This window comes from Gossypium raimondii, chromosome 10 (genome assembly GCF_025698545.1).
Source record: "Gossypium raimondii isolate GPD5lz chromosome 10, ASM2569854v1, whole genome shotgun sequence".
NCBI lineage: Eukaryota > Viridiplantae > Streptophyta > Magnoliopsida > Malvales > Malvaceae > Gossypium > Gossypium raimondii.
The window spans coordinates 37,427,551-37,440,181 of record NC_068574.1 but is presented as its reverse complement, the minus strand read 5'-3'; the positions used below and the strand labels follow the sequence as shown (position 1 = coordinate 37,440,181).

Sequence of the window (12,631 nt, the reverse complement as noted above, 5' to 3'; positions counted from 1 at the left end):
ACATGAGGTTGGACACGGGCTGGGACACGGTCATCTGATGCCTTTTCGAATGCCCACACGGCCTGAGACATGGGCGTGTCTCTTAACCGCGTGAGACACATGGCTTGGCCATACGGGCATGTGTCCCTTGTACTTTGAAAATTTTCAATGTTTTCCCAAAAGTTTCTTGAGTTCATATTTGAGTCTTGAATTGTTCTTAATGTTCATCCTGGGCCTCAAGGGCTCGTATTAGGGACTATATGTTTAAAATAGAATGATTTTTGTTTGGAATGAAAAATGAACATGAATTGTATGATTGTTTGATCTATAAGTTTGATAATGCTCTATAACCCTATTCCGGCATCGAATATGGGTTAGGAGTGTTACATTCACCTTATCAGATGTTTCAGCATCTGATTCTCCTATTGTATGATTGTATGATTGTTTGAATGCTTATTTATGCCATGGTTGTATGTGCATTATTGAGCTTAGGTTGGTACCTATTTGGGTGAGAAATGTGGCTTAGAAAATAGCCTATTTTCATCAACATGGGCAGAGACACAGGCATGATCTCTGCCGTGTGTGACACACGGTTAGGAGACACGGCCGTGTGTCCCCTGAACTTTATAATGAAAGCAAGTCAATGAGTTACACGAGCTGGTCACACGAGCGTGTGGTTGGCCGTGTGACCCAAGTCAACGAGTTACATGAGGTTGGACACGGGCTGGGACACGGTCATTTGATCCCATTTCGAATGTCCACACGACTTGGCCCCACGGGCATGTGTCCCTTGTACTTTGAAAATTTTCAATGTTTTTCAAAAGTTTCTTGAATTCATATTTGAGTCTTGAATTGTTCTTAATGTTCATTCTGGGCCTCGAGGGCTTGTATTAGGGACTATATGATTAAAATTGAATGATTTTTGTTTGGAATGAAAAATGAACATGAATTGTATGATTGTTTGATTTATAAGCCCGACAATGCTCTCTAACCCTATTCCAGCGTCGGATACGGGTTAGGAGTGTTACATTCACCTTATCAGATATTTCAGCATCAGATTTTTCTGTTGTAAGGACTTCAACTGTTGGCTAACTATCCTCTTTTTCAGTAGGCTCATTTTCAACCACAACCTCCTTTGGTTCCAAAATCTTACCACTTCGGAACTATACCACTTTGCAATACTCCATACCAGCATTCCTCATATTTTCTGTATCACTCGGCAAGGCTCCTTGTGGTCTACTACGAAACTCAGTAGCTAACTGACCCATCTGGTTCGCTAGATTTTTCAGCGTTGCTGCTTGACTTTGGATGATTACTGCTTGACTTTGGATCAAGGTGTCATTTTTTGCCATGTATGCTTTCAACAAGTCATCGTAACTATTTGATGACTCATCTTGAGTTCGTTTTTAGGCTTGTTTGTTAAACGCTTGGGTTTAGTTGGGTCTACGCTGCATATGATTGTTGTTTAGTCCATTTCCTTGGTTGCTCCAGGAAAAGTTCAGATGATTCTTCCTCGAAGGATTATAGAAGTTGGACCGTGATCCTTGTCCAATTCTATTTTGATACTGGTTCCTTACATAATACACAGATTCCGGGTTTGAAGGGGAATTCTCAAAAGAATGACCATCCCCACAATACACAGGAAAAAACATCATACTAACTTGGTGATTGAGCTATAATATTATTCAAACAATTAGTGGTAAACTATTTTAACATAGAGGAAATAAAAGTTACTTGAGTAGAGAGTGAAGTCAATGCGTCCACTTCATGCACTCTGGTTACTCGTCTTCCAAAAATTGCTCAATTTGTTAGCCATTGGTAATTGTTGCTAGCAATCCTCTTGATGATCTCGTAAGCCTCATTATAAGACTTAGAAAAAATCGCACCATTCGCAGAAACATCTACCATTAATCTTGTGTGTGCTTTTAGACCGTTATAAACCGTCTCCAACTAGATACAATGAGGAATCATATGATGAGGACAGTTACGAAGTAATTCCTTCAATCTTTCCCACGCCTCATATAAAGACTCATCATCCAATTGTTGAAAACTAGTTATCTCATTTCACAACTTTGCATTCTTGCTCAACGGAAAATACTTAACCAAAAACCATTATGCTAATTCTTGCCAAGTAGATATTAAAATCGGTGGCAATGAATTCATCCATGCTTATGCTTGATCTCGCAACGAGTACGAAATAGTTTTGACCTCAGTGCTTATTTAGTCACACCAGCTATCTTAAACAAATCACTCACCTCCATGAATAATCGAAGGTGTAAGTGTGGATCTTTTGTGGTTATACCGCTGAACTGGCCCATTGTTTGGAACATTTGAAACATCACTAGTTTTAATTCAATTTGGGGTGCCTCAATATCTGGTTTCCTAATTCCTGGATTTAAGTATTGAAGAGTGGCACAACGCATTGTCTGATGGCATGACCCCTATAATCAATAATAAGGATTGGGTTGTACACTTATTTGACTCCATTACCTTGTCCATCTTTTTGATTTCCTTTTTTGCTTTTCCCTTCTCCTTTTCTCTACTTATCGAATACTCTTCCCTATTCACCTCCCTTTATTGAGTGTGGTTCAGCCGAATATCACTCTCTGTGCCGATCTTCTCCTCGCTACTTTTGCTGTCCCAGTGCTGCAAGTGTTTCTAATTATCGGTAAAGTATTGATACTCCTCACTTTTTGTTTAAACCGATTCTCTTCCATTCTTTTTCTTAAAATCGAATATCCTTCTTGGCCACTTATATGGCCTAACTTAGTTATAGAGATCATTGTTTGTGGTGTAGATAATCGATAAGTGTGTGACCACTTTTGGTTGGTGGTCTTGGAGGAGTAAAGTCGCCCTCTTTCAAGCAAGGTAAGGATGGTGTTTTGGATTAAGTGTTAATAAGAGGGTGTTTTACCCTAGTGTTTAAAGGACTGACTTGGGTCATGATTAAATCTAGGTTGGTGTACGTGGAGATTTGCACTCTTCTCATAAACATGTGTGTAAACACCCTATTGCAATAGTAGAACGGTAAAAAGTTGAAAAGCTGAAGATACGACGTTTGAGACCACACAGGCATGCGATCGCTTGTGTGGTAAGCCCAACTCGCGAAACATGGGAGATGGACTGTAGAGGCCTCCATGAGCTTTTTCATGGGCTTAGGCCGTAATAGGCCACGTTGGGTCAAAATGGGCAGTGTAGGCTCAAAGGGCTTGTGGGCCCCACATGGATGAAATCCACAAATTGTGGAAAATACTGGACTAGGTGATATAGATCCCATAGCCATGGCGAATTTTAGGCTGAACGGGCTGCACGGACGTGTAGGCTCACTGAGGCCGAGTAATGGGACTTGGGCCCGTTTACACTATTTGACCATTTAGGTTACCTGAGTCACTCGAGGCGACTACAGACCTTTTGAGAGGTCATTAAATGACCGAAATACCCTTATAAGGTTAAATGACCGAAATACCCTCATAGGGTAAAATGATCGGAATTACCCCATAGGGTAAAATAACCGAAATACCCCTATAAGGTAAAATGATTGAAATACCCCCATAAGGTAAAATGACCAAAATACCCCCATACAGTAAAATGACTGAAATACTCCCATAGGGTAAAATGACTGTTATACCCCTAGGAGATGAAATGACTAATATGGCCTTATAATATGTATAACTGATTTTCTCTATGATATGTATGACTATGATTATGATATTATGCATCACGTATGATTTATGACATGACATACCGCATGGGGTTGGGATACTGTTAAGGAGGAAATATATTGTTACTGGCAGCTTTACTGCGATATTGGTGTGTTGGCTGGGTGGGTCGATTTTATCCCCACATGGTGTGTTGGTGGTACGGAGAGGTGTGTTGGCTGGATTGGGATGGGTTGCATTATTGCACTGTACTGATATTGTACTGGGCTAAGGCCCACACCGTTGCTGTATTGGGCTAAAACGCTTATTGTAATGTTACTGAATAGGCCTTAGGCCCAGACTGTCACTGCTTGTTGAATACTGATTGACTGATAGGGGATTGCACACTGAGTTTTGTAAACTCACTTTTTCCTTTTAACCGTGTAGGTAATCCTCAATCTTAGGTGATTTTGTGCTGCGAGGGACTCGGAGGTGCCCACACAACTGTAGCTATTCTACACTTGGTTTTATTTAAATTTAATGTTTATGTTGGGTTTTGTTTTTGTAATAAGGCCTTTAAGTTTGTTTAAATTTTTAATTGGGCTTTTGCTTACTTATTTTAAACTGCTAGTTTAGGAGAAGACGAATTTTCAAAATAATTACTGTTTTCAAATACACGAGACCTAAACAACAGAGTTTCAAAAGCTTCTGTGATTTTAGATCAACTTACTATAACAAAAGCAAGACAGCAAGGTAAACAATTTGGCTAGATGATTTGTTAAATAATAATTAGGAGGCTTTTAAACTTCGAAACAAATTTTTACCAACAAGACCGATTTTTGAAAGACACTTCAATGTGACACGTCAAATTTGACCATAACGTCTAGGCCGGGTTTAGGGTTTTACATTTAGTGGTGTCAAAGTCGAGTTGTAAAACTCAACTGTGGAATGGGTTTTGGAAATAGTTGAAATTTCTAGAAAACTATTTTTAAAGTGTTTTGGAAGGTTTACAAGTGTGGCACATCGAGTCTCTAGCACCGAGTCCGTAAGTTTCTTTATCCTATAGACTGCTTGAACTGAAATCCACTGAGAGATTACTGTTGATAATATGACTGTATTGAAACTCTTTAGTTGGAGTAAACTGAGACTGTAGGAAACTAGAATTTGTAGGGAGACTTTGATTTGCGAAAAAAAACTCTGATTACTGCATTTCATAAGACATCTGTTAATAATTATTGGAATTACAAACTATTGCATAAAACTTCGTAAATAGATAATACATTACTCGATATGAGCACTAGAGGTACTTGCGGAATGGGTACATTGGGCCACGGTAGAGGCCGAGAAAATGCTAAGGCTGGGTCTTCGGCATCAGGCCACATGCCTAATATTGAGGCTAGGTAGGCACCAGCTTCACCGGTGACTGAGTCAGGATCATATGCTCGAGTGGCTGGGGATGATGCACTATCCCAAGCTATGCTCCGCATTCTGGAAAGGGTCGCAGGGACCAGTATGGGTGTTGTGGGCCATGGGTCAATTTCAGAACGGCTCCGATCGAATAGAGTGAAAATTTTTATGCGTATTTTTGGAGTAGCCCCTAATGTGGCTGAATACTGGTTGGAAGCCACAGAGAGAATAATGGATGACCTCGACTGCACTTCTAATAAAAAACTAAAAGGTGTAGTGTCTTTACTACGAGACGAAGCGTATCAGTGGTGGCTTACATGAGAGAGGGCACTCAGGCCGACTAGTTAATGTAGGATTTCTTTAAGATGGCATTCCAAGGAAAGTATGTGGGCGTAAGTTATGTGGACGGCCGAAGAAAGAAATTTTTGAGCTTGACCCAGGGGAATAAAACTGTGGCAGAATATGAGGTAGAGTTCCTGTGACTGAGTCGCTATGCTCGTGGGATAGTGGCGACTAAATATGAACACTGTGTGCGGTTCGAAGATGGCCTCCGAGATGAGTTACAAGTTTTGATAGCTCTGCAGAGGGAGTGAGATTTTGCTGCCCTAGTAGAAAAGGTGAAAATCACCGAAGGCGTGAAGCGCTCTGAGCGTCAGAATCGTGAGAAGGATATGGGTAGATATAAGAGGGATTCAGAGCCCTCGAGTTCTTTTGGAAGGCCTAAACAGAAGGCCAGGTTTGATATGCCAGTTCGAGCTGGGGTTCTTGTTGCAAGACCACAACCTTATGTTGATTGTGCGAGACATCACGTGTGTGAGTGCTGGAAGAAGATTGGGGCTTGTTTCAGATGTGGGTCTATGGAGCATCAAGTTAAGAATTGTCCTCAGAAGCCTGTTCAGATACAAGCTACAGGTCAGGGTTATGTGTAGCCAGCGAGAGGTGGTCAACAGCCACCGAGAGGCCGTGGACAGGCGAGAGGTGGAAATGATGTGGGACGAGGTCGTGGAGCGTCAAGTAGAGGTATTGGTAACATAAAGGTGAGACAGTCAGCACTAGTTTATGCTGCTCATCGCCGAAAGGATGGTGACGCTCCAGATGTTATAACTGGTACGTTACTGACTCATAATGTACCTTAGACTGCTTTAATTGATATAGGGTCTACACACACATACATTGCATGCACTGTGTCTGGAACCGTAGGTATCATGTGTGAGAGTACTGGTAATGAGATGACTGTGTTAAGTCCACTGGGACAGTCAGTAAGGGTAGTCAAGTTGTTCAGAGATGTGCCCCTAGAGGTTCAAGGAGTTATATTTCTAGCGAATTTGATGGAGCTACCGTTTGGTGAATTCGACCTAATCTTGGGGATGGATTGGTTGGTAAAACACCGTGCAAGTTTGGATTATGCTGCTAAGCGTATGGTATTAAAGATTACTGAGGATGAGAAGGTGGTTGTGATTGGGGAGAGAAGGGACTTTCTATCTAATGTGATTTCTGCATTAAGGGCCGAAAAACTAGTTCGCAAGGGTTGTGAGGCGTTTCTAGCCTATATTGGTGTATCTAATTCTGAGGGTCCTTCTGTTGGGGATATCAGAACAGTTAAGGATTTTTCTGATGTATTTCTTGATTAGCTCGTTGGGTTGCCTCCAAACCGCGAAGTTGAATTTGGTATTGAGCTCCTGCCTAAAGAAGCTCCAGTGTCCATCGCTCTTTATAGGATAGCACCGAAAGAGTTGGTGGAGTTAACAGCTCAAATCTAAGAACTGTTGGATCGAGGATTCATTCAACCTAGTGTGTCTCCATGGGGAGCACCAGTGCTGTTCATAAAGAAGAAGGATAGGTCCATGCACATGTGTATTGACTATCGGTAATTGAATAAACTAACTGTCAAGAATAAGTATCCTTTGCAAGGATAGATGATTTATTTGATTAGTTGCGAGGAGCTTCAGTTTTCTCTAAAATAGATCTTCGTTCTGGGTATCATCATCTGAGAGTTAAAGAGGCTGACGTGTACAAGACTGCATTTAGGACTTGTTATGGTCATTACGAGTTCCTAGTGATGCCGTTTGGGCTAACGAATGTACCAGCTGCCTTAATGGACTTAATGAATCGAGTATTCCAGCCTTACCTGGATTGATTTTTGGTGGTGTTTATAGACGATATCTTGGTGTATTCGAGAACCGAGGATGAACATGATGCACATCTCCAAATTGTTCTGGAGATTTTAAGGGAGAAACAACTGTACTCTAAGTTCAGCAAGTGTGAATTCTGGTTGTGAGAAGTGACATTTCTAGGTCACGTAGTATCTGTCGAGGGGATTAGGGTTGATCCTTGAAAACTTGAAGCCGTACTAGATTGGAAACCACCTAAGACCATATCTGAGATTCGAAGCTTTCTGGGTTTGGCAGGGTATTACAGACATTGTGTTGAGGGGTTTTCCTTGATTGTTGTACCTCTGACTAAGTTGTTGCCTAAAGGGGTACCGTTTAATTGGACTGATAAGCAGTATGAAAGTTTTGAGAAATTGAAGAAAGTTCTGACTCAGGCCCCTGTCTTGATACAGCCAGAGTTTGGGAAGGAATTCACTGTCTACAGTGATGCATCACATGTTGGTTTGGTTTATGTACTAATGCAGGAGGGTAAGGTGGTTGCTTATGCATCTCGTCAGCTTAAGCCTCACGAGGCAAATTACCCTACTCATGACTTGGAGTTAGCCGCGGTGGTATTCACACTAAAAATTTAGAGGCACTATTTATACGGTGAGAAGTGTACTATCTACATAGATCATAAGAGCCTTAAGTAACTCCTCACTCAGCAGGAGCTGAATCTTAGGCACCGAAGATGAATAGAACTGCTTAAGGATTATGATTGCTCGATGAGTACCACTTTGGTAAGGCTAACGTGGTAACTGACGCACTGAGCCGTAGGGCTGTATCCGATTTGAGAGCGATGTTTGCTCGTCTTAGCTTGTTTGATGATGGTAGCTTGTTGGCTGAGTTACAAGTTAGACCGACATGGACTGAATATGTTAAGGGAAAATAGTTGTTGGATGAGTCACTGGTTCCTCGTCTCCGACATGTTGAGCATGGGGAAACTTCAGATTTTGTGTGGAATAGTGAAGGAGTATTGTGTTTCTGTGGGAGAGTCTGTGTACCGAGGGATAATGATTTGAGATATCTATACTGATTTTGGGGGTAAGTGTTTAACTTGTCAATAAGTGAAGGCTGAACAACAGTTACCTTCAGGGTTCCTTCAGCCGGTTAAAATTCCACTTTGGAAGTGGGAGAGAGTAACCATGGATCTTGTGAGTGGGCTGCCCTTAACGCCTACTAAGAAGGATTCGGTATAGGTCATTGTAGATCGATTGACTAAATATTCCCATTTCATACCAGTCCGTACTGACTATTCTTTGCAGAATTTGGCTAAACTGTATGTAGTAGAAATTGTAAGACTGCATGGGATACTAGACTGGAAGAAGTTACACGAGGCTTTGGGTACTAGACTTTGGAAAAAGTTACACGAAATCCTTGCATCACGTCTTGATTCTGGAAGAAGTTACACGAGGCTTTGGGTACTAGACTGGACTTTAGTACTGTGTTCCATCCCCAGACAGATGGTCAGTCAGAGAGGGTGATTCAAATACTAGAAGATATGTTAAGGTGTTGTGTAATGGATTTTCGAGGCAACTGGGAAGATTATTTGCCGCTGGCAGGGTTTTCCTAAAATAATAGCTACCACCCAAGATTCAAATGGCAATGCATTTAAACATTTTATGGTCGAGGTTTTCGTACTCCTACCGTTGGACCGAAAGGCGCGGCGGGTTTTGGGGCCAGGGTTAGTTTCTGATACCGAAGAGAAGGTAAAACTGATTCGAGACCGATTGAAGAAAGCATCTGATAGACAGAAATCGAATGCGGATTTGAAGTGTAAGGAGATTGAGTATTCTGTGGGGGACTGTAACACCCCTTACCCGAGAACGTTCCCAAAGTCGAGCATGAGGCGTTACTTGACTTAACTTATTAGTTCGGAGCAGAAAAATTTACTTTTAAAATTTATTTCACTGTTCACCATAATGCTATGCACCTGCGCAGTAGTCACTAATTTAATTATAACTCGAGTTACAAAACTTAAAATTTAGATCTGTAAATTTTCCCTGAAACTATACTCATATATTTTATTTCCATAAATTTTTTAGAATTTTTGGTTTAGCCAATTAGTACAGTTTATTAGTTAAATTCTCCCCTATTTCACTATTCGACTATCCTCCACTCTCCTCACTAAAAATTAATTATCTTATTGTACAGACTTTATATGGTGCTTCCACTTGTTTCTACTGATAATATACTCACTAAGAATTCTAGACATACAAATTATAACTCATAATTCTTTCTATACAATTTTTAATGATTTTCTAAATTCAGAACAAGGGACTTCAGAAACCATCCTGACCCTGTCTCACTAAAATTCAAATATCTCATAATATAAAATTCTTTTCCTGCAATGTTTCATTCATATGAAAATAGAATCAATAAGATTTAATTATATATCCATTCACTCTCTAATTCCATTTCTACTAATTTTCGTGATTTTTGAAATTCACATCATCACTTTCATATCCAAAAACTATACCATTACAAATTTTTACTCTTTTTATAATTTCTTTGTATTAATCAACATTTAAACATCCATAATACCAAACATGTTCTTAGCTAACCATTTTAATAGCAAATCATTAGCCATATCATATGAACACACTCAAAATGACTAAGTCCCTATACATGCCATAGCTTTACACATTAGAAATTTCATAATACCGAGATGTCTGTGGATAGTGTGAGACGAACTCCGACGTACTTGTGATCCCCGAACTGACTTGGCGATACTATAAAAATAAGGAAAATAAAGAAAGTAAGCATAAATCTTAGAAAGTTTACAAGTAAATAAATATCAACATTTATCATAGACCATCATACTCATAAATTTTCATCAAACACTAGGATCTTTACTTTCTTCTTTACTTACTTGTTTGCTTAAATAACTCACGATTATAACTTACACTTCACTTACTAAAATTTTTTTCGTAACTGATAACTGAGATATTTTCAATCCTTTATAACTCACCTGAATCTAGTTATCATGTTTTTGCTTGAACTTTCATGTAACTTAATTCATTTTCTAGGCCGTTGAATCACTTGGAATACTAAGGATACTCTAGTCTCTTGTCTGAGTATAACATGCCAAAGCTATGTCCCAGACATAGTCTTACATGGAATGTTTCCTGTACTACCAATGCCATATCCCAGATATGGTCTTACATGGGAGTTCTCATATCGGTGCCCATGTCAGGTCCCAGTCATGGTCTTACGGGGGACCTCTCATCTCGGTGCCAACGCCATGTCCCAAATATGGTCTTACATGGGACCTCTCATCTCGGTGCCAACGCCATGTCCCAGACATGGTCTTACATGGGATCTCTTTACCCAAATGTCATGACATTTGTATCTGATACATTACAAAAGTTTCAACGGAGCTTCTTAATACTAATTCTCTATCGTATCATACTTGAGTCAACACTAAATAAATCCATGAAATAAATATATAATTTCTAGAAAATAACAGCATTAGTTATAATTATTGAAATATTGCAGTTATTTGTCGTAAACCTACCTCGGTACCAATTTTGACCAAATCTAGCAATTTAGTCTTCAATCTTTTTATTTCCCCGGTCTAACTCCGGATTTCGTTCATCTTGATCTATAATAGCAAATGTAGCTTATTTAATATTCACATTTATCAAAACAGTCCTTGACTCAAACTTTAGACAAATTACAATATTGCCCCTAAACTTTTGCATATTTACACTTTTTCCCCAAAGCTCGGATATTAAACTTCATCTCTTATTATTAGGTTTTATGACATCCTAAAAATTTTTCCCTTCTATGGCAACATCAAATTCCCACTCTAACACTTACTTATGAACATTAGGTATTTTTACCGATTATGTCGTTTTACTCGTTTTCACTTAAAATCGGCTAGCAAAAGTCGTTTAACATAATTTCAAGCTTCATATTCTACCATAAAACATCAAAATAAAAATATTTCACCGATGGGTATTTTTCTAAATATAAACCCTAGGTTAAATTATAGCTAGAATAAGCTAAATCAAGTTACCGGGACTAAAAAATGTAAAGAACATTAACAACAGGGATTGGGATCACTTACCATGGAGCTTGGAAGCTTGAAAACCCTAACTATGGCTTCCCCCTTGCTAATTTCGGCCAAATGAAGAAGATGAACAAAAATTGGCTTTTAATTTTGTTTTTAATTCATTTTAATAACTAAATAACCAAAATGCCCTTAATGAAAATCTTTGGAAACAAGCCTAACCATGTCCATTTTTGTCCACCAACTTAACCAATGGTCTAATTATTATATAAGGACCACCAATTCAAAATTTCATAACATTTGAACACCTCTAACATGTAGAACTCAACTTTTGCACTTTTGACATTTAATTCCTTTTGACTAAATTGAGTGCCCAAACGTCGAAATTTTTGAACGAAATTCTCACGAAATCATTCCGTAAAATTGTAGGCCATAAAAATATAGTAAAAATAATTTTTTTCTCATCAGATTTGTGGTCTCGAAACCACTGTTCCGACTAGGCCCAAAATCGAGATGTTACATTTCTCCCCCCTTTTAGGGATTTTCGTCCCCGAAAATCTTACCTGTGAAGAGATTTGGGTACTGTTTTCGTATAGCCTCTTCGGGCTCCCATGTAGTCTGACTATCTATGAAACATACAATTCAGCCAACTTGTCAAGTGAATAATCCATACGAACTGAGATAAAATGAGCTCACATCGTTAACTTATCAATCACAACCCATACTGCATCTTTCTTTTTCAGTGTCAACGGTAACCCTGCTACAAAATCCATGGTAACTCGGTCCCATTTCCACTCAAGAACTAACACAGGCTACAATAAACTTGAACGTAGCTGATGTTCGGCCTTTACCTGTTGATAGATCAAGCATCTAGAAACAAATTCTGAAATATCTCTTTTCATTCGTGACCACCAGTACATTTTCCTTAAATCGTTATACATCTTTGTACTACCTGGGTGAATAGACAAAGAACTGCTATGTTGTTCCTGTAAGATCTTTTGAATAAGCTCATCATTCTTCGGTACACATATCCGATTTCTGAAAATTAGACTCTACACCTGATTCGTACTGAGCTCTTTTTGCTTGCAACTCGTTGTCATCTTTCTGAGCTTTACAGATTTCTTCGAGAAACATCAGTTTAGCTATCAACTCAGCGAAAATGGAACCATCATCAGATAAAGCCAAACTGGTATTTAAAGCTTTCAATGCAAATAAAGATTTTCTACTCAAGGCATCAGCAACAACATTTGCCTTACTCGGGAGGTAATCAATCACTAACTCATAATCTTTAATCAACTCTAGCTATCGTCTTTCCCTCAAGTTCAAATCTTTCTGATTCATCAAGTACTTCAAGCTTTTATAGTCAGTAAATATTCGGCACTTTTCACCGTACAAGTAATGTCTCCAGATCTTCAACGCAAATACAATGGCAGCCAACTCTA

At 39.2% G+C, this 12,631-nt stretch overlaps 1 non-coding gene across 1 annotated transcript; it reads left to right on the top strand.

Annotated features, from left to right (window-relative positions):
* Positions 1–1,948: 1,948 nt before the first annotated feature.
* LOC128034426 (small nucleolar RNA R71) lies at positions 1,949–2,052 on the top strand. Its single transcript, XR_008190551.1, has one exon. It is a non-coding gene; the product is annotated as a small nucleolar RNA R71 (small nucleolar RNA).
* The last annotated feature ends 10,579 nt before the right edge of the window (positions 2,053–12,631 follow it).